The sequence below is a fragment of the Chiloscyllium punctatum genome, chromosome 11, assembly GCF_047496795.1.
Source record: "Chiloscyllium punctatum isolate Juve2018m chromosome 11, sChiPun1.3, whole genome shotgun sequence".
Taxonomy (NCBI): domain Eukaryota; kingdom Metazoa; phylum Chordata; class Chondrichthyes; order Orectolobiformes; family Hemiscylliidae; genus Chiloscyllium; species Chiloscyllium punctatum.
In genome coordinates, this window is record NC_092749.1 from 87,488,449 (window position 1) to 87,499,273 (window position 10,825).

Here is a 10,825-nt window from a genome sequence, read left to right on the forward strand (position 1 = left end):
TGTAGATTTGAATTAAGTGCTTTTTTGGAGAAAGAGATCCACAGAATGTCACAATAATAGAAGCTGGGGTAGTGGAGGGGGCTTCAAACACCAGCCCTTCAAAGGGTAGAAGGAAGAGGGATGTCAAAACACACTGGACCACGATCTTTTGTGACTACAAAGATAATGTGAGACTGATGACCATCTGCTCAACAGCAAGCAACCCCCTGTGGATTATGTCCTAATCTGCACTTTGTATTTTTCCCTTTGAAGAGTTCACAAGAATTAGGATGAAAAAGCCAGTTTAAACACACCTGGTGTATGTAAATGGGATTGAATCCTTCTACTTGAGGGTGAGCATAGAGTGAAGGAAACAGTTAAACAACTATCCCCTGATCAGCACTGCTGCAGGTAAAAACTCTGTGGTGGAAAGCCAACAGCCAGACAAAATGACTCTTTCTCACCCTGAATGCTGGAATTTAATCACAGTTTAAAGGAATCAGGACTACGTAATTTCAAACAATTTGCAAAACTAAAAATTGTGAAACCAACCATTCAACCACCAATGTCAACATTGCCAGTAACCTCCACTGCAACAGATGCAATATTCAATTATTTGAACAATTTAGAGACTGACTTGTTTTTTAATAACTTATATCCTTTAGGTCTAACCTGTTATTTGTGTTTTGTTACTAATTCTTCTCATGTGTAGTAATTAACAACTTGCTCTTTTTGTTAATTCAACAAAGCCTGGATAAATTGGCTTCTTTTCAAGGCATATGTTAAATTGATCTAGGAGAATGGTATTCACAAAGGAAAGAATCCTTTTCAAATTAACCTTGTTGCAATCATCAAGGGGTGGGTGAAAAAGGAAAGGAGCCAGTTTATGCCTCTTCATCCACAAGTTTAATAGCTGGAGCCATCAGAAATCGGGAACCTTGCCTATGGTCCAGTTATAACAGTGTCTCAGAAATTAATGCTTTCCCTTTGTGTTTTGACTTCAACTTTAATTGGTTCAAAAAGCATCAAAGACAATGATGAATTCTTCTAGTTCTGCTTTAATGTGAGTTCAAATACCAACATGAGTACAAAAAGGTAATGCTACTATGTGACTGTATCACCTTATGAATGAGTTAGTGAGAATGGAAAATGTCCTTTGAAAATCAAAAAGAAGGCCCATAAATCAAAAACATAGTCCTCAAGAAGAGCTAAAAGCTGATAACTCCTCTGGCCCCTTACCCTTGGTTTTTAAAAGAAGTGGCTACATAGATAATGGATGCATTAGTAGTAATCTTCCAGAAGTCCATAAATTCTGGAAGACTTCTAAAGGATTGGAAAACTGCCAATGTAATACTCTTATTCCAAAAAGGAAGAGAATCACTATACAGTTAACTATAGGCCAGTTAGTCTAACATTTGCCATTGGGAAAATGTTAGAAACCATTATAAAGGATGTAATAGCAGAGCATTTAGAAAAACATAATATGATCAGGCAAAGTCAGCATGGCTTCATGAAGGGGAAATCATACATGAAAACTCTATTAGTATTCTTAGATAAAGTAACAAGCAGGATAGATATAGGGGAACCAGTAGATGTAATATATTTGGATTTCCAAAAGCATTGAATAAGTTATTTATATGTTTGGATTTCCAAAAAAACATTCAATAACCACAAGTAAAGCTATATTTTCTGTGGTTTTGCACATACAATGTTAGCATGGATAGAGGATTGAGTCAGAAAGTGTGGCGCTGGAAAAGCACAACAGGTCAGGCAGCATCTGAGGAGCAGTAGATTAATGTTTTGGGCTTAAGCCATTCATCAGGAATGTGGAGGGAGAAAGGGGCTGAGAGATAAATAGAAGGGTGGGGGTGGAGGTGGAGGAAAGGTAAGTGAGATGGTGAAAAGTGAATGCAGGTAGGAGGAAATTGTGATAGGTTGGCTCGGAGGGTAGAGAGGATAGATGGGAAGGAAGATGGATAGGTAGGACAGGTAAAGAGGGCAGTGTTGAGTTGGAGGGTTGGATCTGGAATGAGGTGAGGTGGGGCGAGAGGAGATTTGGAAACTAGTGAAGTCCATATTGATGCCATGTGGTTGTAAGGTCCCAAAGCAGAAGATGAAATGTTCTTGCTCTAGTTGGCGGATGGGTTTGCTTTGGCAGTGAAGGAGGGCCAGGAATTGCATGCCCTTAGGATGTGAGACAGCAGTTGAAGTGGTTGGCCACAGGGAGGTGGGGTTATTTGGTGCATGTGTCCCAGAGATGTTCCCTGAATTGCTCCGCAAGTTGACGACCTGTCTCCCTGATGTAGAGGTGACCACATCGAGAGCAACGGGTGCTGTAAGTGAGATGGGTGGATTGCAGGAAAATCTCTGCTGGTTATGAAATGATCCTTTGGGGCCTTGGACGGAAGTGTGGGTGCAGGTTTTACACCTAGTGCGGTGGCAGGATGCCAACTCGCCAAATCCAAGCCATCTGATGAGTGGAGGATGAACACCTCATCTTCCAACTTGAGACCTTACAAACATACATCATCAACATCGACTTCACTAGTTTCCAAATGTCCCCTTCCCCACCTCATCCCTGATCCAATCCTCAAACTCAGCACTGCCCTCTTCACCTGTCCTACCTGCCCATTTTCCTTCCCTCCTATTTGCTTCACCCTCCCCATCGACCTACCACAATCACCTCCCACCTACATTCACCAATCACCATTCCACCTACCTTCCTCCAGCCCCGCCCACCCCATTTATCTCTCAGTGCCCATCACCACGCACACACACACACACACACACACACACACACACTTTTGATGGAGGGATTATGCCCGAAGCATTGACTGACCTGTTCCTCGGATGCTGCCTGACCTGCTGTGCTTTTCCAGCATCACCCTTTTTGACACTGACTTTCCAACATCTGCAGTCCTCACTTTCTAGATAAAGGATTGGTTAATCAATAGAAAACAGAGAATTGCAATAAAGGGAGTATCTCAGGGAAGGCAACCTGTAACAAGTAGAATTCCACAGGGATCAATACTGAAGCCACAATTATTTACTATATCTGTTAATTAATTGGATGAAAGAAGTGAATGCATTATTGTAAAATTTGTAGACGACATAAAAATAGATGGGAAGGCAAGTAGTGAGGATAATGTCGGCAGGTTAGGTGATGGGAAAAATTGGCAGATAGAATATAATGTGGGAAAAATGAGACGCAGTATACTTTGAAAGTAAGAATAGAGGACTGAATATTATTTACATGCAGAAAGACAGCAGAAAGCTGCAGAGGAATCTGGGTGTTCTCGTGCATGAATCAGAAGCTAATGTATAAGTTAAAAGTGGGTAATAAGGAAAGTAAATGGACTATTTGCTTGTATTTCAAATGGAATATAGTATAAAAAATAGAGAGATATTGCTAAAACTATACAAGGCATTAATCAGATCATAGGAAATACATATTGGCATTGGAGATAGTCAAGACATAGTTCACAAGGTTGTTTTTAGGTTTGGAGGGATTTTATTACACAGCAAGGTTGACTAGGTTAAGCTTGTACTCAGTGGAATTCAATTAATTAAAAGATAAATGGTATGTTGGCTTATCATAAGACGTAAAGGTATATTGCTGCAATTATATAGAACCCTGGTAAGGCTGAACCTGGTCTCCTTATCTAAGGAAAAGGGAGGTTCACTAGACTAATCTGTGGCATGATGGAATTATTTTGATTTTTAAATCTGGCCCTGTATTCTCTGGAGTTTCAAAGAATGAGAACTGTTGCCAAAAAATTTACAAAGTTCTTATTGGGTGGATGTAAATAAGATATTTCCTGTGGCTGGTAACTCTAGAATGAGGGGGGCATAATCTCAGGTTAAGGGGTAGGCTATTTAAGACTGAGATGAAGAAGATTTTCTGACTTAAATGGTGGTGAATCTTTGGAATTCTCTACTCCAGAAAGCTGTAGAAGTTCAATCATTGAACATGTGCAAGACAGAAATCGATGGACTTCTGAAAACTAAAAATCATTAAGGGAAAGGGGGATAATGAGGGAAAGTTTCATTGAGGTAAATGGTCAACCATCATCTAATTAAATGTTAGAGCAGACTAGATGGGCTGAATAGCCTACGTGTGTACCCATGACCCTCTTTTTAAAACCCAGATCAGGGTCAAGCATGACTATGTAAAGTTTCCATAACAGTTGCAATCTACCTAACATTAGCTACAAACTTCATTGAAGATCAACTGCCCTCTTGTGTCAGTATTAAATACTGCCTACCTATATATTGAAAATTCTTAATCACCTCTTGACTACAGTGATGTTACCCACAATGCATCATATTTGCAAGCCACTCTTGATCACCTCAATTCTGAAGACAAGAAACTCAGCCTGCCCTTGAATGTTGCCATGACAAAACTCATATATTAAACCACACCTGGTCAGTCAGATATTCCTTATCCTATACATGTTGATAGATCATGGAATATGTGAACACTTTCCACACCTTGGTAGTCACTTTTATCAAAAGGCCACTACTGGATCAGTCACATCACCCCATCCTCCTACAAGCCATGGCAGTGATTGTTCGGCAACAAATATCTCCACAAGTTAATTTTCCAAGTGCCAAAGTGAACAGCATGAGACTTGGATTTTTATCAGCAACTCATACCAGCACTAAAGCAATACTCCAATCTGTCCTTCACATTCAATAGAAAGAGTGGCAAACAATCAAACAATAACCTTCTTTAAGCCAGCTTCATAAGCCTTTAGGAAAAATACTTGGAAAATATAGTCCAGTGGACTGGACCCTTCGAGATTACTGTAAAGCATCTCCCCCACTAGCTCCTGTTTTCTCAATTCACAAATGCCCAAAATTCCAATCTAATCTAATCTAATCTAATCTAATATTTCTCCTTATTTTATGTCCTTATCCTTGTTCTTGAGTGAAGGAGTCACTCCGTGTGCATTAAACACCCAGTCATTTTGTTTTGTTTTACCACAATCTTTATATCTCTCTTCCCCCCAGAAGTACTGACTTTGGTTTCCCTATCTTTCACCCTTGTTGGACTATACCTAATCTGTACAGAGTCATAGAGTCATAGAGACGTACAGCACAGAAACAATCCCTTTGGTCCAACTGACATCCTAAATGAATGTAGTCCCATTTGGCCCATATCTGTCTAAATCTTTCCTATTCATATACCCATCAAGATGCCTTTTAAATTAGATTACTTACAGTGTGGAAACAGGCCCTTCGGCCCAATAAGTCCACACCGCCCCACCGAAGCGCAACCCACCCATACCCCTACATCTACCCCTTACCTAACACTACGGGCAATTTAGCATAGCCAATTCACCTGACCTGCACATCTTTGGACTGTGGGAGGAAACCGGAGCACCCGGAGGAAACCCACGCAGACACAGGGAGAATGTGCAAACTCCACACAGTCAGTCGCCTGAGGCGGGAATTGAACCCAGGTCTCTGGCACTGTGAGGTAGCAGTGCTAACCACTGTGCCACCGTGCCGCCCATGTGCCACTGTGCCGCCCATTAATGTTGTGATTGTACTAGCCTCCACCACATCTTCTGGCAGCTCATTCCATACACGCATTTATTTGAAAAGATTGTCCCTTAACTCCCTTTTAAGTCTTTCCCCTCTCACCTTAAACCTATGCTCTCTCATTTTGGATTTCCCTATTCTGGAGAAAAGACCTTGGCTCTTCACCCTATCCATGCCTCTCATGATTTTATAAACTTCTATAAGGTCACCCCTCAGCCTCCAACATTCCAGAGAAAATAGCCCCACCCTACTCAGGCTCTTCCTGTTGCTCAAACCCTCCAATCCTGGCAACATTCCTGTAAATCTTTTCTGAACCCTTTCAAGTTTCACAACACTTTTCCTATAGCAGGCAGACCAGAATTGAATGCAGTATTCCAAAAGTAGCCAAACCAATACCCTGTGCAGTAGCAATATGACCTCCCAAATCTCATACTCAATGCACTGACCAATAAAGGCAAGCAGACCAAATGTTTTCTTCACCACCCTGTCTACCTGCGACTCCATTTTGAAGGAACTATGAACATGCACTCCAAGATCTCTTTGTTCGGCAACACTTCCCAGGACCTTTCCATTAACTATAACCTGTCCTGGTTTGCCCTACCAAAATACAACAGCTAACATTTATCTAAATTAAACTCCATCTGTTACTACTTGATGCATTTACCCTTCTGATCATGGTTCCGTTGTACTTTGAATAATTTTATTCACTGTCCACTACACCACCAATCTTGGTGTCATCTGCAAATTTATTAACTATACCTCCTATAGTCACAACCAGATCATTTATACACATGACGAAAAGCAGTGGACTCAGTACTGATCCTTACAGCACAATGGAGTTTAGAAGAATAAGAACTGACTTGGCTGAAACACATAAGATCCTGAGGTGCCTTGACAGGGTTGATGTGGGGAAGGTGTTTTCTCTTATGGGAGAATCTAGAACTAGAGCTCATTGTTTAAAAATAGTTTGAGTCAGATTTTTTTTTTCTGTCAGAAGGTTATGAGTCTTTGAAACTCTCCTCCTGAAAAGGTAGTGGGATGCATATTTTTGAGGTAAAGGTAGATAGGTTCTTGTTAAGCAAGGAGTTTAAATGTTACCAAATGTTAAGCAACCATGAATTTATTGATTGGCAGATCAGACTCAAGGGACTCAATGACCCGACTTCTGTTTGTAATTTGTATGTTTGTATGATAGTTGTGCGACAAAATCCCCCAATCTCACCATATACTGCATCTATGCTATTTCCCTGCAGATTTGTTCCACTATTCTCTCATACTATTTGGATACCTTTGGAATGCCTCCAGTAGCTTGGATCTACCCTTTCTGCCACTTGACACTAGCCAAATGGATTCTGTCTATGCATTCTCAAAGGCATTGCCAATTTGCACCACTATAATCTTGTTTAGTCTTCCCCAATAATGTTGCCTCCCAACCTTCCTTTTTCCCTATCTTTTCTGACCATTTTATTTTCTTGAATATTAAACAGACAGTCCACACCAATTTTCAGCCACACTTTATGCCATCATGTCATATTCTCACATGGCTATTTCTACTTGTACCTTGCCATCTTAATAAGAGACTAATTCGGTTTTGTATCTTGCCACTAGATGTCAGCATGCATTTAGTAAAATTGAATGTTTTGGCTTATTTATAAATTTAGATATAACTTGCTTTGACTTATTTGTATCCAAGCTGACATCCTGAGCATTTGATATGAGAGTCTTCAGAAATCAATTGGCTTCTCTTAAAAAGACTATCTGTTTATTTCGATAAATTGTATATCACACACTAAAAAACTATGGAGCCAAGAAAAATATACTTTCTTCAAAATAAAGTATGAAGGAATAAAAAAGTTATTCAATGATGCAACCAAAGTAATATACAATAGCAATCATTCAAATTACTAGTGTTTCAAGTGATAGTAATTTTTGACTGCAAATCAACAATTGTTCTGACAACTTCAAAGAAAGGAGCTACTTAGGTAAACCCATTAATATGTTTTTTCTATTTTAGGAGGGAACATTTAGTCCCATTTCTAAATCTACCTCTACCACATAATCTTCTTTGTGCCATAACAGCTAGAATCCTAGTACTATTTATAATGTACAAGTCAGAATCCTACAACTAATCTCCTCAGCTTTCTCTGAAGTCTGACTGCTAAAAGGTTCCTCTAAAAGGAGGCAAAACCTAGTGGTATTGTTGCTAGTTAAGCATCCAGGCTTGGTGAAATTTGAATTCAATAAAAACATGGAATCAAAAGTCTAATGATGACCCTGAAACTACTGTTGATTGTCAGAAAATCCCATTTGGTTCATTACTGTTATTTAGGAAAGTAATCTCCTGCCCTTACCAGGGCTGGCTATCATGTGACACCAGAACCACTGCAATGTGGTTACTTCTTAACGGCCTTCTGAAATGGCTTAGCAAGCCATCCAGTTGTATCAATTGCTACAAAATCTAAAAGAAAAACTGGATTCAAATGGATTGCAGTGGTTCAATAAAGCAGCTCACCACCAACTTCTCAAGAGCAACTAGGCATGAGCACTAAATGCTGACCCAGGCACTTGGTCCAACAAACTGCTTAAGCAAGTGTCTGGGCCTTACTTGACTGACTTGGAAATATATTAACATTTCTTCAATTTTGCTGTGACAAAATCATGGAACTCCCTTCCTCTGGGTTTTGTTCCTAATCTCAAAACTGTGGCAGTTCAAGAAGGCTGCTCACTAATACTATTCTCAGAGCAACTAAGGATGTGTAATAAATGCTGTCTTGACCAGTAATGTCCTAAATCCCATGTAACTAATAAAAACAAAATTGAAACGTAACCATTCATAACTTATGGCATGGATACGGTGCAGGAAGGAGTTAACAATCTCATGAGTTGTCAAAGTAAGTATATATATATATTAAAATAGCCTAAACTACCAGTTATGTTGCTCACATCATCCACTGCTCTGTTCTATACACCAACATCATCCACTTAGCAACAAATACTACCAAGAAGTCAATCTTGTCATTCATGTGCAATGTCTTTTTCACGTTGTTGCAAGCCCTAGACCTGAAACTCATAGCTTACACAGAATGATTGTTTTTCAATGATGTCAACTATGTGACTCAAACATGTTGAAGGACATTCACTGATTCAGGGTTCCTTTTTCTTGTAGGAGAAAAGTTCTTTCACTGAGTGTAGGCTTTGTTGAAAATGCCATTAGACTTAGGTACAAAAAGAAGTCATTCAGCACATTGAGTCTGTTCTGCAATTCACAGATATGATCATCCTTAACTCCACTTTCCTGTTATATGTCCCTAAACATTAATCCTTTTAAGATTAAAAATCTGAATCAGCCTCGACATCCCTCTTTAGTAAAGAATTCCAGAATTTGACCACCCTTTAAGACACAAAAACCTCCTCAACACTGTATTCATTGCTCTGAGATTATGTCCTCTGGTCTTAGACTCTCCCACAAGGGAATCAGTCTCTCTGCATCTATCCTGTCAAGCTTCCTATTAATCTTACATATTTCAATAAAGTCCCCTTTCATTCTTCTAAATTCCAATGAGTGCAATCCCAAACTACTCAATCTCTTCTCATCAGAGAATCCCTCCATTCCTGATGAATCTTCTCTGAGGTGCCTCCAATTATAGTGGATATTTCCTTAGATAAGGTAACCAAATCTTCTCATGGTATTTTAGATGTGTTCAGTGGGTTGATTAGTTCAGTTGGCTGGATGGCTGGTTTGTGATGTAAAGTGAAACCAACAGAGCAGATACCACCCTGTAATGGCTGAGGTTACCATGATGGTCCCACCTTCTCAACCTTGCATCTTGCCTGGGCCATAGTGACCCTCAGGTTAAACCACCACTAGTTGTCTCTTCTACAGGAAGGTGGGACGACAGCAACTTTACCTTGACCTTGATGTGGTCCAACTAGTGCCTTGTACAGTTTTAGCAAAAACCTCATTATTTTTATACTCCATTGTTTTTGAAATAAATTCCACTTGCCATGCCTATTACTTGCTAAACTTGGTTGCTGCCTTTTTGTGATTAATGCACAAGAATCCTCAAGTTCCTCTGCTATTCAGCTATCTGCAATCATTCTCCAAATAAACAATATTCAGCTCTTCTATTCTTCCTGCCAAAATCCACTCACCTCACATGTTTCCATATTGTATTCCATTTAATAAGTTTTCATCCCCCCGTAGACTCTTTGCGTCATCCTCACTACTTACTTCACCCTCTGACTTTTGTGTCATTCACAAACCTAACAATAGTACATTTATTTCCCTCATCCAGGTCATTAATATGTATTGCAAATAATTGTGACCATAACACTGGTCCTTGTTACAAGTGGTCATCCCCAAAATGCCTCTTTATCCCACTGTCTACCTTTTATTAGTTAACTAATCCTCTATCCATGCTAATTTATTCATCTCAACATTGGGTGCTATTAATAAGCAGCCTTGTGTGAGATGCCTTATTGAATGCCTGTTGGATAGGTAGATTCTTGGTTGCTAAGGGGATCAAGGGTTATGGAGAGAAGCTGGGAGAATGGGGTTGTGAAACATATGAACCATGAACGAATGGCAGAGCAGACTCAATGGGCCAAATGGCCTAATTCTACTCCTATATCTTATGGTTTTATAGTCTACATAGAGAGCAGAGGAGTTCCTCAGGTCTAGGCCCAACCATCTTCAGCTGCTTCTCTCCATCGTAAGGTCAGAAGTGGGGATATTTGCTGATGCTTACACAATGTTCTGCACCACCCACAATTTCTCAGATACAGAAACAGTCAATGTCCAAATGCAGCAAGACCTGGACAACATCCTGGGTTGGGCTGACAAGTGGCAACAACATTCACATCACACAAGTGCCAGGCAATGACCATCTGAAACAAAAGAAAAGCTAACGATTGCTCAGTGACATTCAACTGCACCATCACTGGATCCCCAACTATCAACATCCTGGTGGTTACCATTCATCATAAACAGAACTGGACAGCTATAAAATTATTATGGCTAAAAAAGCAGGTCAGAAGCTAGGAATCTTGAAGTGAACAACTCATTTCTTGATTCCTCAAAGCTTGTCTACAAGACACAAGTGGGGAGAGTGATAGAATGCACTCCATTTGTCTGGCTAAGTGTTGCTCCCCAAATATTCAAGAAGCTTGAAATCATCCAGAACAAAGCAGCCTGTTTGATTGGCACCACATTCACAAACATCTATTCCCTTCATCGCTGATACTCAGTAGCAGCTCTGTGTGCCATCTAAAAGATACCCTGCAAAAATTCATCAAGATC